We start from the raw sequence: 16340 nt of genomic DNA, 5'->3' as shown, positions 1-16340 counted from the left end.
GATGAGGTAAAAGGTCATCAAAGATCATGTCAAGGTGCTCCTGTCGATCAGAAGGTCTTAGGAATTCACCTCTGTGAAGTTAAGAGCGCTGAAAGCCAATCATGTTCATTTGCATCATCGTGTCTTTAATGACTTTTATATGGAATTTTATTGAACTACATGTGGAGCGAAATCAAATCTCCGTTAAATTCTGTTAATCATTTTATCTTTATGCTGCGCCACACCCCAGCAAAGCACCACTTGTTCTTGTTGTCTTCTATTGCTTCATTTCTTCTCAGTTCTTTGTGTGAAAGTGATCTTTATTTTCCATGAAACAAACCCTGGGCTCATGACCGAACCTCAGTTTGTTAATCTGAACCCTTTCATTTTCTTGCAAAACTTCCATGGAGCATATTTATAGACAGAACTGGTAGTTTGTCTTTCCTCCTGGTTGCTTGTTCTGCCCATTGTCTCTGTTGGTGACTGAGGGACAGTTTCAGTGTTGGAACACAGTAAATCAATGCATCGTTCATTTCTTCAATGCTTTAATCCTGGTCAGGGTCCCGATTGGTCTGGAGTTTATTCCAGGAACGCTGGGAGCAAAGCAGGAGAATTCACCCAAGACTGGACGCTGGTCCTTTGCAGGGCGAAATCACTGCCAAGGTGCCAACATTTAAACGGAGCATGAATCTTGAAAAAGTTATTTTTGCTTCATGTTTGCTTTATCCATGTGACCTCTTGACAGCTAACTTCAGTCTTGTGAGCCAATAGAAATCCTTCTATTTCTCTTCATTAGACCTGAAGTTACTGTGCTCAGGAAAAGCAGACTGTGGGATGAGTGATCGAGCTGTAAGGTATGAGGAATACTGAGAGAGAAAATATGAATGAATGAATGAATGAATGAATATGCTGGAAGTCTGGATCTCTAACCATCTGAGTTTAATCAGCAAGAATGAGAGTGAGAACATGGCTTTCTCTCCTATTTCCACTCTGCCAATCATCCTGTAGGGCATTCTCATTACAGCCGTCAGCCCGGGGGGAGTGGGGGGGGGAGAGAGAGAGTTATTATAGCATAGAGAGAGTGAGAATGAAGAAGAGGAGACATGAAATGAGACTAGAGGCACTTCAATACACAAATTGGAGAAGGTGTGAATTGGGTATTCATGTCGATTTAACGTCGTGTGCTGGGCTGGTAGCGACGGGAGAGAGTGAGTGAAAGTGAGAGAGTGTGGGTGGGTGAGTGAGTGAGACGAGCGTCTTTGTCTGAGAGACGGTAAATCTGTTGACTGGTGTCCAGACATCGATGATATGAAATAGGTTTGGAGCTTTCCCTGACAACACATTCCCAAGCCTCTTATCCTAACCTTAAAGGAGAACTGAAGTCAAATTTTTTTTTATCAAAATTCTATTTATCTCATTTTATTAAATATTGGAATGCATTTTTGAGCTATTTTGTCGCTGCTATAGCAAGTTATGAGTGTTTTGAAATATGCTCTGTAATATCAGTCCATATGTCAAAGCAATGGCTGTAAATGAGATTCGTTGAGACCTGTGCGAGACATCGTAGGACGGAAGTAAAGCGTACAGCGGAAATCAAAGTGACCGACATCTGCCAACGTCGTCAAAAGACGCACGCGCCCACTTTCGAATGCTGACGTAATCAAGCCGGAAGTTTTGTTTGTTTTGATAGCAATCAGGAAAGTTTGAAAAAAGTAGGCAGTAATCGTCATTTAAACTCGTTTCTGTGCAATACTTCGTTTGGAAAACAGTTTTCAAAATGGCGGCACTGACACCTGGCTGACACTTCTTCACGTTTCGAAGTCTCGCACAAGTCTCGTGAAGATCGTGTGGATAAGCGACGCCTGCCGTGGACCAAACAAACTAAATTCAACACGGCTAAAAACCGAATAGGCCGATAAGTATAATATTTAATTGCAATTAGTTGCCAATACGAGTCGCGATGTAAGGTTACTAAAACCCAAAACGTAATTGAATAACACGTTAATTAAGAAATAAAGCAAGTTTAAAAATGAATTCAGTTCTCCTTTAATCATCACAACTAAATGCCCCACCCCTTACCCTAACCCCACCCCTTACCCTAACCTTAACCTTTTCTAACCTGAACACTAAAACTGAGTCTTCACCCTCAAACAATCCTTTGAAGAAGTGAGGACCAGACAAAATGTCCAAACTCTGTTGAACATGTTCTGGTCCTGTGTGTGTGTGTGTGTACACACACACACACACACACACACACCTCCATGCAGGTGACTGAATGTGAATTAAAATGCTAATGCAACATGGCTAGTTTTCCTCTGCCCAGGCTGCAGATGGGAAGTGTTTGAACAAGACAGCACGGAGCATTTTGGAAAATGAAGAACAGTAGTCAAGCACGCGCGCGCACACACACACACACACACACACACACACACAGGCGCTTGTCAAACAAATGGAAAGTCCATTCACACAGTCCTGGCATGACTCCTCTGCCTCCAGAGCGAGTTGGCTTCACAGATCTGTGGCTCCTCGTGTGCTGGGTTTGATTGGCTCGGTTTAAAAAAGGAAAAACAAGAAATGAAGAATTCAGTTAACATGCAGGAGATGATCATGGACGGGGTAGAGGAGGGGAGAGGACTGGTTAAGGCCTCTGCATGCTTTTGCGACAAGGCTTTCGCAGATAGCTTTTCGCAGACAGTTGTAATTTATCGTTGAGCGGGGAGTAATAGGCGTGCGCGATGTTATTCACCGCCACAACGCAAGGGGGCGCGAAGTCGCGAAATCGCTAGGAGTAGTTGGTGGGTGTGGTTAGTGGAGTGTTTATCCTCCGGTTACTTATAATGACTAGAACTGGAGTCGTATAGATGTACGTACTTCCTCGATCAACCGCTCTTCATGCTGCTCCATCTTCGCTCGTGTTTTTAAAAATGGCGGTCGTGAAAACAAACCAAACCGGGAAAGTAGGGAAGCGGAAGTGCGTGTACAGCGGATGTAGAGTGGACCAATCAGAGCCCTCTTGTCTGCGACGCTGTCTGCGAGGCTTCTGTGGTGGTCACAATTTTTGGGAGGTGCGCGCAGAAGCCCCCCCCCGCAGACGCCATCTGCGAGGACTGGGTTGTCAGCATAAATTGGCCTTTAGAGAGACATCATAAAGAAGTTCTGCTTGCAGGAATAAAGATGACAGGAAATGTGTTGGCTGTGTGTTTGGGTGGTGATGTTCCTGCAACAGCACGTCCCCGGGTTACATTTAGGGCCAGACTGCATGAGACCACAGTCGAAAGAAGGTGCTGATGGGAGTGGCCTGTTCTGCTACTGATCTACTAACAGTGCACAAATATTGGTCAGTTTATTTAAATAATGAGCATCTCACAAAGGACACGATCTCCCAAAGGCAACGCAGATTAGCGCAGGGTCGCATCCGGGTCCAGAATAACGTACCTCATCAGTCGATAAGTTCTGATAACGTCTTCCTCTGGTCTCGTCTCTCGTCTCGTCTTCTTCCGCTTATCCAGGACCGGGTCGCGGAGGCAGCAGTCTAAGCATGGAAGCCCAAACTTCCCTCTCCCCAGACACCTCGGCCAGCTCCTCGGGAAGAACACCGAGGCGTTCCCAGGCCAGCCGAGAGACATAGTCCCTCCAGCGTGTCCTGGGTCTTCCCCGGGGCCTCCCCCCGGGGGGACATGCCTGGAACACCTCCCCAGGGAGGCGTCCAGGAGGCATCCGAAAAAGATGCCCGAGCCACCTCAGCTGGTTCCTCTCGATGTGGAGGAGCAGCGGCTCTACTCCGAGCTCCTCCCGAGTGACTGTGCTTCTCACCCTATCTCTAAGGGAGCACCCAGCCACCCTGCGAAGGAAACTCATTTCAGCCGCTTGTATCCGCGATCTTGTTCTTTCTGTCATTACCCAAAGCTCATGACCATAGGTGAGAGTCGGAACGTAGATCGACCGGTAAATTGAGAGCTTCGCCTTTTGGCTCAGCTCCTTCTTCACCACGACGGACCGGTAAAGCGACCGCATCACTGCGGAGGCTGCACCGATCCGCCTGTCGATCTCACGCTCCATCCTTCCCTCACTCGTGAACAAGATCCCGAGATACTTAAACTCCTCCACTTGAGGCAGGACTTCTCCACCAACCTGGAGAGGGCAAGCCACCCTTTTCCGGTCGAGAACCATGGCCTCGGACTTGGAGGTGCTGATTCTCATCCCAGCCGCTTCACACTCGACTGCAAACCGCCCCAGTGCATGCTGAAGGTCCTGGTTTGAAGAAGCCAACAGGACAACATCATCCGCAAAAAGCAGAGATGAAATCCTGTGGTTCCCAAACAGGATTCCTTTCGGCCCCTGGCTGCGCCTAGAAATTCTGTCCATAAAAATTATGAACAGAACCGGTGACAAAGGGCAGCCCTGTCGGAGTCCAACATGCACCGGGAACAGGTCTGACTTACTGCCGGCAATGCGAACCAGACTCCTGCTCCGTTCGTACAGGGACCGGACAGCCCTTAGCAAAGAGCCCCGAACCCCATACTCCCGAAGCACCCCCCACAGAATACCACGGGGGACACGGTCGAATGCCTTCTCCAGATCCACAAAGCACATGTGGACTGGTTGGGCAAACTCCCATGAACCCTCGAGCACCCTATGAAGGGTATAGAGCTGGTCCAGTGTTCCGCGACCAGGACGAAAACCGCATTGTTCCTCCTGGATCCGAGGTTCGACTATTGGTCGAATTCTCCTCTCCAGTACCCTGGAGTAAACTTTCCCTGGGAGGCTGAGAAGTGTGATTCCCCTATAATTGGAGCACACTCTCCGGTCCCCTTTCTTAAAAAGGGGACCGGACTTCCTCTGGTATTCACCAGAGGAATCACCAGACTTCCTCTGGTATTCCAAATAAAATAAATTCTCTCCCTTCTACTCCACACGCATGCCCCCTTTTTTTTTTTTTTTTTTTTGGGTGGGGGGTGGTGGTGCATGTTTGTGCAGAAAATATTCATTTGAGGAAAATAACCTGTTCTCACTCGGCATGTAATGATATATAATGATAGCTGATAAATTGTGAAACACATTTGTGGTGATTTGAATCATTGAAATAAATTGATTTTTTCCCATGCATCTTAGTGTTTCCTCACTGTAGTTGCGTTGTTTCGACGTAAAATAGTGTGAATATTTGTGACTTCACTGTAGGCGGAAGTAACACATCTCTAATGTTGTGAAAACACACATTAAATAAATAGGTGTAAACTGTGAAAGAACTGCTGTGTGGTTCAAATAGATTTAATGAGAAATCAGAGCTGGTTCTCTCTCTCTCTCTCTCTCTCTCTCTCCAGACTGCTGAAAGATAAAGAAAAGAGACACAAATGGAGGCAGAATAAATGTTTATAAAAGTTTATTAAGAAAAGACATGTTTATTAACGTGTTCATTTTCAATAAAAGGAATATTTCAGGGCGGCACGGTGGTGTAGTGGTTAGCGCTGTCGCCTCACAGCAGGAAGGTCCGGGTTCGAGCCCCGGGGCCGGCGAGGGCCTTTCTGTGTGGAGTTTGCATGTTCTCCCCGTGTCCGCGTGGGTTTCCTCCGGGTGCTCCGGTTTCCCCCACAGTCCAAAGACATGCAGGTTAGGTTAACTGGTGACTCTAAATTGAGCGTAGGTGTGAATGTGAGTGTGAATGGTTGTCTGTGTCTATGTGTCAGCCCTGTGATGACCTGGCGACTTGTCCAGGGTGAACCCCGCCTTTCGCCCGTAGTCAGCTGGGATAGGATCCAGCTCGCCTGCGACCCTGTAGAACAGGATAAAGCGGCTAGAGAAGATGAGATGAGGAATATTTCAGTTTATTATATTTTACTCCAAACTTTACAAATCTGGGTAAATATTGTTGGTTATTAAGGAAATGATGCACAAGCTTTTTTTTTGCTTTTTTTTTTTAATTTAAGATATTTAAGTTGATAACAGGAAAATAAATGTTGCTTTTTTTTTTTTTTTTGTAAATTTTCTTCATTGAATTTTTTTTCAGTAATTTCATGAATCAAATTGAGTTGTGAGTTGGGTGAATCATTAAATGCCGAGTGCTCGCTCCACTCCGCCTGCACACACTCGCACAGCATCTCACTCTCAGCATCTCTGCTCAGTTAACACGTGGTTCCCCCCGGGGTGAAATAACGGTGCAATTAGCAGTAAAGTGACAACTTCAAACTTAATGAAATCATGATTTAATTTAAATTCTCTCCTCCCACAAGTTTTAGGGTCCGATGGGGAAACTGCAGGTGCAGTGAAGTCAGCCACAAAATAACTGTTCACACCTTTCCATCGCTGGCGTTTCACTGTGTGTCTGTTCCAGAGAAATGAGTGTAAACTATCATGCGCTCTCTCTCTCTCTCCCTCCCCTCTCCCTCTCTCACCCTTTCTCTCTCTCTCCCTCTCTCACCCTTTCTCTCTCTCCCTCTCTATCTCTCTCCCCTCTCCCTTTCTCTCTCTCTCCCTCTCTCACCCTTTCTCTCTCTCCCTCTCTATCTCCCTCCCCTCTCCCTTTCTCTCTCTCCCTCCCCCCCCTCTCTCCCCCTTTCTCTCTCTCCCTCTCTCCCTCCCTTTCTCTCTCTCCCTCTCTCTCTCCCTCCCCTCTCCCTCTCTCACCCTTTCTCTCTCTCCTCTCCCTCTCTCGCCCTTTCTCTCTCTCTCTCTCTCTCCCTCCTCGCTCCCTCTCTTGCCCTTTCTCTCTCTCTCCTTCCTCTCTCTCCCTTTCCCCTTCTCTCTCTCTCTCTCTCTCTCCCCCCCTTCTCTCTCTCTCTCTCTCTCTGTGAGGAAACTGAAACTTGCAGCTTTAGCAAACAGAAGCAGACCTGGGATGATTCCTGGGAAATGCTCAGGACTCTGCTTTGTGAACATTAAAAGACTGAATAAAAGACTAGAGGAAAAGTGAAAGATGAAGAACAGGGAAAATGTCAGGAATGTCAAACCGATGACAGAATAAATATTTACACTGATTGGCTGTGACTTGGTTTTTGTGCCGGTCAGCAGCAGAGATGGAGATTGAAGTCGACCCGGTCCTTCAGCTGCACTGGGCTTTGTGTTGGTCCAGACTGAGAGTCACGGGGGATCTTTACGAAACGCTTGTCAGTAAATTCACGTAAACCTGATTTATGGAGGATTTAAACAGAGTCTCATGTCATTAACCTTCACTCGATTGTGATGTTGGTTCAGTAAGATTCATATGTTCATTATCTCCATGCTGTTTAGTGTGAATATGGTCATCTGTGTAGAATGGGATGGAAAGGGGACATTTTTATACACACACACACACACACACACACACACACACACACACACACACACACACACACACACACACAGAGTCGCTGTGTTTTTGGCGTGCTGAGCTGTGAGTAACGTTGCTCACCTCTCAGTCAGCTCGGCCCACGCAACGACTCTGAATCTGTCTCTCTCTCTCTCTCTCTCTCTCTCTCTCTCTCTCTCTCTCTCTCTCTCTCTCTCTCACACACTCTCTCACTCCCCGAACCCTCACCTTGTATCCAAGAACTAATCTCATCACAGTGAATTATTTGTGAGCAACTGAATCAAAATGTTTTTTCCACCAGCATGATGGAATTGGATCGGAGTCTGATGGCGTGTCCTGGTCTCTTCTCGTGTTCGTCCAATTAAAAACAAAAGATACTGATGTGAGAGGGCGTGGCCCAATCACCATTTAACATTCATCAAGCTTCATCAATGTCTGATAAAAAAAACAAACAACAAAACGAGTAAAAGTCTGTTCACGTTAGCGTTTAACTCACTTTTTTATTTTACTTGGATGTGAAGTTATTGTAATTGGTGTTGCTGTATTTTACTCGGATGCGCTGTTTAATAGGCGTGTAACGATGAATCACGATACAAATTTATTTTGCTTTGAATCACTGATTTAAAAAATGAACTGCGTAATCTCTTCGTGTTTACGAGCTGCAATTGCGTTTAAACAGCAGAGGGCGCAAAAATGTTCAATAACAGTAAGGAAACAAATTTTTTTTGACTTGAGAGGAATATTTAAGATAAAGAATAGGAAAATAAATGTTGCATTGTTATTTGGGAATAAAATGTTCTTTATATTTTTGAAATATCGTGAATGGAATTGTGAACGGAACGAATCGTTACATGCTGAATTTTTAAATAATTCTATTGTTTTCTTCTTTCTGTCACTGTTACGTATTGCATTATTATTCACCTTCTCATTAGTTTTACTGACAACTATATTATTATTATTATTATTATTATTATTATTTCACAGATCATAGTGGGTCCTTTCCCCAGAGCAGATTGAAGAGTCACAAATGAATGACTTCACTTTATTCTCCACTTTAATACATAAATAAAAATTGTTCTGAGTTGTCTGAAATAAAGTCTGGGGATTAAAAAATCAGGAACTTTTTTTTTTTTAAACTCCTGAAGGTAGGTGTGTGTGTGTGTGTGTGTGTGTCCTCTGCTCCGTCCTTGAAAACACACTAATAATCTGCCTTGATGGAAACGACCCAACCCTGAACAGAACTCGTTTAATCATTTAATCGCCTGTGTGTGTGTGTAGACTTGGACAGAGCAGAAGAACTGGCATTTCCTCTGCAATCTGTCCCTGAGACAGGACTACAGCCGTCTGACCATCTGACCATGTTACATCACACACACACACACACACACACACACACACACACACACACACACACACACACAGAGTTATTGCATATTCATGATGCACAAATATGCCCAAATGTGTTAAATAAACATGACCCAACTCGCAGAAATGTAAATATAATGCATGAGTAACACTACAGATTGGAAATGCATGCTGTGTGTGTGTGTTATGATTGAAAAAAGGATTAAATAGACCTGCAGGAAAGGGCCACATCAAACACTATAATTAGTAATCTTCAGTGTTTGTGTTTATAAAGTTAATGGTGATAAAAACGAAGCTTCTGGAGAAGACAAAAAAGTTCACAAAGGGCAGAATATAAATAAAATAATTTTTCATTCATGACAGACTTTTATTATGATGGTCATGATGATGATGAATTTATGATTTAGTGTGCTAATGAATCATGTTTATTTGTTCCACAGTCAGTAGGTTTCAGTTCCAGCTCACATTCGATCCAAATCCAAGAATTAAAGAGTGAATGAGGGGGAAAAAGTGAGTTTGATTCCCTGAGAAATAATAAAGAATAATTCTTATTCGTATATTCATAAGTCACTAAAGAGCAGTTGATCTGAAGCCCAAACAGCTTCCTCTTGACTCCACCTGCTCCGTATACAGCGTCGTTTTTCTCTCCGAGCTTCGGTTCGGCGCTGTCTGGGTCGCAACCACAAGTCACGTTCCAGTGTTTTCCAGTTTGGGTTCCTTCAGAAGTTCAAAAATACAAGCCATTTCCATGTAAATGTGATGTTTTGGGAAACAGTGAGAATACAACATGTGTAATGTGCAGCTGCACCCGACTGTCAGAGCTCCTGTGATGGGAAATGAACCAACATCGTTCTCTTCTGACCGCAAGCATTGTTGATTTGTCGTTAATGTGATGCTGAATGATGTAAACATCAGCCGTTTGAAGGACATGAGTACGTTGCCATTTCCAGCAGCGTGAATGTGATTTAAAAATAATCTGGATCTATTATAAGCCAGTGTGTGACATGCAGTCGGTGCGAGACGCGGCGTTTCCGGCTCTGTTCTTGTGAAGAGCTGAACGTTTTTCCTCGTCAGGAGTCGTGTGGAGCGTTAATCATGTGGAGTGTTGATCTGACTCCATCCTGACTGCATCACCGCCGACGTGTCACAGCGTCTCTGCCCTGTGAGCCAAAACACTCCGTTCTGTTCCTCACATGATTTTTGCTCAAGTGTTTTCCACACGGAACAAACACACACTCGAGAGCCGGAAAGACCTCCATCTTTTTTTCGATAAGCGCACGCAGGCAGCGTTAGGGTTCGAAACTTTCAGTGGAATAAACTCGTCTAAAATGATCCGTTTCGTGGTCCGATGGTATTAATCCAGCATTTTAAAAATAAGGACAAAATGAAAAAAAAATCAAATCCTCTCATTCTTTCTTAAAGACCTTTTCAAGAAATGACTTTTTCCACTTGTTTCCTTTCTCACGCTGTCAATCAGCTGACGGAGAGGACGAGACGACTGTGTGGCAGCATGAGTCAAAAACTCAACATCGTTTGCTTTATTTGTGGTCAGGAACGCGATGGGAGATGATCAGAGCTCTGAAATTCTGGAGTTTTGAACAGAGCAAAATATGAAAAGTTTAATTCTCATCAATGCACCAAAATGTGTTCCCTTTTCCTCCCAAAATAAATCAAGTTGATTAATTCCTGAATCGGGAATGATTGACAGTTGCGTTGGCGTTTTGAACTCGCCAATATTACCGAACATCGTCCTCTTAAGCCCATAAGCCCCGCCTTCTCCCATGTGCTTGGGGCGTTTTCTATTTCTGTCACAGTAAGCAAAGAATGTTCTGGAATTAAATGCATCAGTGTGTGTTTTGATTTCATGAACATTCATCATTGATGTGCATCATCGATATGAACAGTACAAAATTCGATTTATTTGTGACTCCACTGAAAACTTGGACTGAAAAAAAGGCACTTTCGGGTTTCGTGTAAGAGAGACCGAAAAGGTTGAAGTTTTACAATGAAGGGGTCAAATCTCCAAATCAAACACTTTACCAAGAACTTTAATGGTGTCACTTTAATTCAAAAGGGATCTTCTTAAACTAGAAATGGTAGAAACACTCATTTTCCTGTATTTATTTAGACTGTAGGTTCTGGGTGATTAACTCAGTCGGTGCGTCACAATATATCATGTGACGATAAATCACAATCCAAATTTATGACGATTTGAATCGATGAAATATAAATAAATTTCCATCTGGCTGCGTAGTTTGTTTTTCTGAGCTGTAGTTGCATTGTTTAGACAGCAGAGGGTGCAATAACGTACAGTAGCGAAAACACGTGTGACTTCACTAGAGGTGGAAGTGTAACAGCTCTAATGCTGCAAAAACGGGTGTAAAACATGAAAGAGCTGCTGTGTGCTTGTGTACAAATAGATTTAATGAGAAATCAGAGCTCTCTCTCTCTCTCTCTCTCTCTCTCTCTCTCTCCAGACTGCTAAAAGATAAAGAAAAGAGAAGCAAATGCGGGCAGAACGAATGTTTATAGTTTTATGCACTTTTTCATTTTCAGTAAAGGGAATATTTTAGTTAACAGGCTGTTACACTTTACGCCAAACTTTACAAATGTGGGTAAATAATTATTGTTGGTTATTAAGGAAATGAAGCACAAGCTTTTTTTTTTAAACAAAGAATATTTAAGTTGATTAAATAGGAAAATAAATGTTGCATTTTTTTTGGTAATACAATTTTATTCTTTTTTTCAGAAATATCATAAATTGAATGAAATTGTGAATTGGGCAAATCGTTACATGCCGACTTATCACGATTTTTAAAAAATGATAATTCTCACACGGGGAAATGGATCCGTATCGGTGCTGTAGTGATGTTTCCATGAATCTGGACTGCCAGAGTTTCCACGTTTTGTTGGCTCTTCACCCAGACACAGAAGAGATGAGCTCCACCATAATCAGGAGTCTGATGGACGAGTGTACTGTGTTTTTCTGGACAGGAACGCGTTTTAATAAACCAGCTCCAGGTTGAGGGGGAAGAAGGAAGTGGTGTTGGGTAAAAGCAGGCTCAGGAGGGAATGAGTGCTGACCGAGGGAGGACACGCCAGCAGAAGAGCTTGATGTGATGAATGAGCTCTTCCTCCGTCTCCTGGGTGATGTTTCACCTGGACACATTAAGCAAATGTGATTTGCTGCTTCTTCTGTACTTAATTAGATTTCTGTGTCTAGACGAGCTGTTAGCGTGTGAGCACCGTCTTCTACAAATGACGCCGCGTCCAATTAATTTACTGACTCTCAGTTTTAAAGATTGAGAGGACAAAAAAAACCTTCACTGATCAGATCTCACCTTCTCTAAAAGTTTATTCTGAAGTCGTAAAGTGAATTAACAGATAACACCTTGTTCCTGCTCTTTAGTTCAAGCGTTCCAAGGTCAAAGTGTACTTTTGAAACTCCACTTCAGGTCAAAACTATGGAGTGCAAAAGTCTGCATCCCCATGTTTTATTGATCTTGTTTTTTTTTTTTAACCTGAGCTGAATGTGTGTTGGAGAGGGACGCTGCTTTTAGAGGCTGCCATTACTTTTTGTCCGTATTGTATGGCTCGGGTTATTAACTGTAATTTATGGATTTGTTTTCAAATCTCTTTCCCTTAAATGGTTATTATGGAATGACAGAAAATGTTCATTAAATTGTAAGTGAAATAAATAATAAGTAATCCATATCTTTAAAAAAAAAAAAGACAAACTCTGCAGTTATATGAGCTGAAGTATAAATTGTCTGGAATCCAACAGTGAAACATGAAATCCGAACGTTTTTCCAAAAATGTACCTGAGGAATGTTTTCTATTTCCTAGTTAAGATTTGTTTTTGTACCATGAAGGATTTTGATTTAAACCTGAGGAGATGAAAATGTAGATACGAGTCTGTGAACCAGCGAGCAGTAAGAGGTCGACTCGCTCTGCAGTAGTTCCTGTCGTGGAGCAGATGGGAACGTCGTCCGCTTCACCTTTTCCAGAAAACGGGAGGTGAAACGAATTCATTTGTGGCGATGAATGTCACTGAGAGGCATTTACACCGTAACAAAGCAAACATTAAAAAGGGCAGCTGAGACTTCCGGTGGAGCGAGACGTGTCCCTCTGAGCAGTGGTTGAGGGGTGTGTGTGTGTGTGTGTGTGTGTGTGTGTGTGTGTGTGAGATTTGGTCGAGTGTCTCTGAGGAGTGAAGGCACCCTTTAGACACCATTACTGAAGTTGAAAGTTTAATGAGGCCATAAAAAGGCTGAACAGGGTTCTGAGTTAATGTGCTCCGCTGTTCTTTTGGTGCAAACAGCCACTCTGGAAAAACACACACACACACACACACACACACACACACACACACACCCCTCATCCGTCTTTCACTTGTATGGTTATTAGAGGGATAATGCTTGGCCTATGAGTGTCCTGTGAGACACTGGTTTCTGACTGGCGGAGTGTGTGTGTGTGTGTGTGTGTGCGCGCGCATATGTGCTTGGATATAAAGTGCCCAGAGGAAGCTGTGAGGACTTTTTGTATCAGCATGTGGAAAATCAGTCCTATTGAATTTTCCTCTGTTTATTTTATAACTCCTATATAACTCTCACAACAGTGTTTATGATCAACACTAAACCATCACACCTTCTTCCATTCCCACTGTTCTCCTCCTCCTCTGCGCTCTTCTCCTCCTTCGCTCTTCTCATTCTTTTTCTCATTTTCTTCCACTCGTGTATTCCTCACTCTTTTCATCCTCACCGTTATGATCCTTGCTCTGTGCTCTTCTCATCCTCTCTGATCTCATTATCACTGTTCCTGTCGGTACCTTTTCATGCCTCTGTCCATCCATTCTTCTGAAGGTGATATTTGAAGAACGCCTTGAGGGAGTTTCTTCAAATTTGGTCTGAATGTTCCGCTGAACTGGAAACTGAACTGATGAGAATGTGATGGTCAGAGGTCACTGTGAGCTCCAGTTCCTGTGAACACGATACATCAGGAACACCTGGAGGGAATTTGAAACGTCACTGGTTTTCAGAGCCTTGACTCGACTCTGTTCTCCTCCTCACGTCATTCTGTGATACACGATTCTGTGCTAAAGTTATCGCGCTCGCTCTCTATCTGTCTCTCATTCATTCTTTGTTTATCTCTGTGACCTTTTGTTGTTGTTGCTGTCATTCATTCATTCTCATTCTCTCTCGGGTGAAGATGCTGTAATCAGCAGGTGGTGGTGAGGCAGCACCGAGCCGAATGTGAGTTCAGCGTGTTCTCAGGCAGGAAAGAGGAAGAATCAGCAGCTGTGCGACTCCGTGAGGAAGCGGATCTGCTTCAGCTTGTCATCGTGGCATCTGAAAGCTCGACCTCAGACCATCGCACATCACATTACTGCCCGATGAATAATTAGTGTTGCAGCGTCAGCTTGACTAAATATAAAGATGCGTTTGAGTCTCGCCAAGAATCTGCCGCAGACTTCACACAGAGCGGCGTTTTCACTTCACTGCTTTCATTTCGACAGAATTCATTCTGAGACCAAACAAACTCGAGCCTCCAGGGACCACAGGCTCATAATCATTCATCTCCGAGAGCATCATGAGAAGCCTGATTTTTGAAACTCAGTGGTTCAGACTGTTTGGAACTCAGACTGTTATTGAAACAGTAATTAACAACAACATTAAACTGCATTATACTGTAATTAACTCACAGTAATTAACTGGATGAACAATCAAGTGCATTAAATTGTTGTTAATGTAATTAAAGGCATGAAACTTTCATTAATATTAAAATATTCTTGAATCAGGAAGTGCAGTGTGTAAAACCCTCTGCTGCTGCTGTTAAAGATTTGACTCTCAGCCTGGTCGGGTTCTTTAAGGGCTTTCTGGTTCCTTGGTTCTGTGTTTGAGACAGTATGAAACAACCTCAGATGGTAAACCTGAGTTCTGCTCGAGGTTCTGAAGGTGTGTGTGTGCACGTGTTCTGACACACTGGAAGTGTTTAAAAGAAGCTCTTGTCTTGTATCACTGCTGCTGAAGGGCTTCCATCTTGTCCGTGCTTGCGATGGCTGCAGGTGTGAGCGGCACCCCGGCGCCAACGTCGTCTGAATGAGCTGAATGTTAAATTAGCGCCCGCTTGTTTTAAACACGCCCTCATGAACACACAAACTCTTCACTCAGCTGAGCGCCATCTCTCACTTTCAGCTCCTTTTTCAGCTGAAACACAGACACTTTTTTTTTTTTCCCGAGACTCAGCGAATCATCATCTGTCCTGACTCTGGGTTTCAGTGTCTCCGGGTGACGTAAAGAGAACGAAGGCGAATGGTTTGGTTCCGGAGTTCCTCAGCTTGTATCAGGACTGTAAGATATGAGAAACTGCGACGGTGTCTCTCTGATGAAAATGTAATCGATATTTTTCTGTCTTTTTCAGTCGTGTTGCTGAATTCGAAAGAATCCCAGGCGGAACTGGGTTGGACGTCGTATCCTGCAAATGGAGTAAGTCCTTCGCTCTGCTCCGATGAACCCCACACCATGAAATCATCTCAATTCCTGCTATTTTTTTAAAGAATAACTTTCACACTGTTCTTTCAGTAAATTCATTCGTAATATTTGCGTTTAACAAGAGAACAGAGAGGAACCGAATTGTAGTCCACTTGGTATTGAATAAATAATAATTAACTCTAAAGAGCAGTAAACTGTTTCACTACCTGTGATTAAAGGATATAAAGAATAAAATGTATAACGACAGGAAAATGATAAATGTTTAAAAATGTAAAAATTAAAGCAGAACAGTCACTGAAGGTCGAGAGATTCATTTGACAATTAAAATGATCTTTGATGGAACAATTCGCAATAAATGATAAATGAAGAGTTTGATGAGGAAGCACTGAATCTGGGTTTAACGCGACGTGTCGTTAGAGAAACTCGGGAATCGATGCACATCCACAGATCACCGTTTCAACTCAACAGCTTTTGGAGGAAACGGGATTTGATGGCGCTGTTGGAGTTACATTTATAAAGTAGGTGTGGTTATTGTCACCTTTCCTGTGTTTGGAGATGTGATGTAATCCACTGCGGTGTGAGGGATACGACCGTGTACACCAGGGGTGTCCAAACTGATCCATAAAGGGCCGTGTGGCTGCAGGTTTTCATTCCAGCCATGCAGCAGCACACCTGACTTGGCTCATTCAGTCAACTGAACTGTCTTCACACAGTCAAATACTTGCAGCCACACCCACCCTTGATTAAAGGGTGGGTGTGTCAGTTGATTGAATGAGCCAAATCAGGGTGCTGCTGCATGGCTGGAATGAAAACCTGCAGCCACACGGCCCTTTATGGATCAGTTTGGACACCCCTGGTGTACAGGATGTGGTTATTTGATCTGGGAGTCTGTAATTCACTGTTAAACGTTTTCATTATTCTCGTGTCAGATGTGTGCAGTGTGTGGAAGAGAAGCTCACAGCGACGGCTGGATTCACACGTCCACGGCCTCACGGCCTGCAGCACACTTTATTTATTTATTTCCTTTAAAAAAAAAATTGAAGAGGAAGGAAGTGCGGCTCGCTTCAGGCTCAGTCAGGGATTACTGCAGCTTCCCCTGCTGAGAAAAACAGAACATGATTTCAAATCATAATTACAGCCTCGGTACAATATTTTTAATAAAAATACAGCTGTTTCTTCTCTGTAAATGCAAACGTGATTCTGCTGAACGTGGATTTTAATCG

General features: G+C 43.5%; 2 protein-coding genes across 2 annotated transcripts in view; one reads left to right on the top strand and one right to left on the bottom strand.

The window, feature by feature from the left end:
- The window catches only part of rps15a (ribosomal protein S15a), a 480374-nt gene that overhangs the window by 201334 nt on the left and 262700 nt on the right, over window positions 1–16340 (bottom strand). The window lies entirely within an intron of this gene.
- Window positions 1–16340, top strand: part of LOC132868246 (ephrin type-A receptor 7-like) — a 119964-nt gene that overhangs the window by 9674 nt on the left and 93950 nt on the right. Inside the window, exon 2 of the mRNA XM_060901076.1 lies at window positions 15047–15111. The gene's annotated coding sequence lies outside the window, so the exon portion shown is untranslated. The remainder of the gene's footprint in view (window positions 1–15046; window positions 15112–16340) is intronic.

The sequence above is a fragment of the Neoarius graeffei genome, chromosome 20, assembly GCF_027579695.1.
Source record: "Neoarius graeffei isolate fNeoGra1 chromosome 20, fNeoGra1.pri, whole genome shotgun sequence".
Taxonomy (NCBI): domain Eukaryota; kingdom Metazoa; phylum Chordata; class Actinopteri; order Siluriformes; family Ariidae; genus Neoarius; species Neoarius graeffei.
This window is presented reverse-complemented; position numbering and strand designations above follow the sequence as displayed.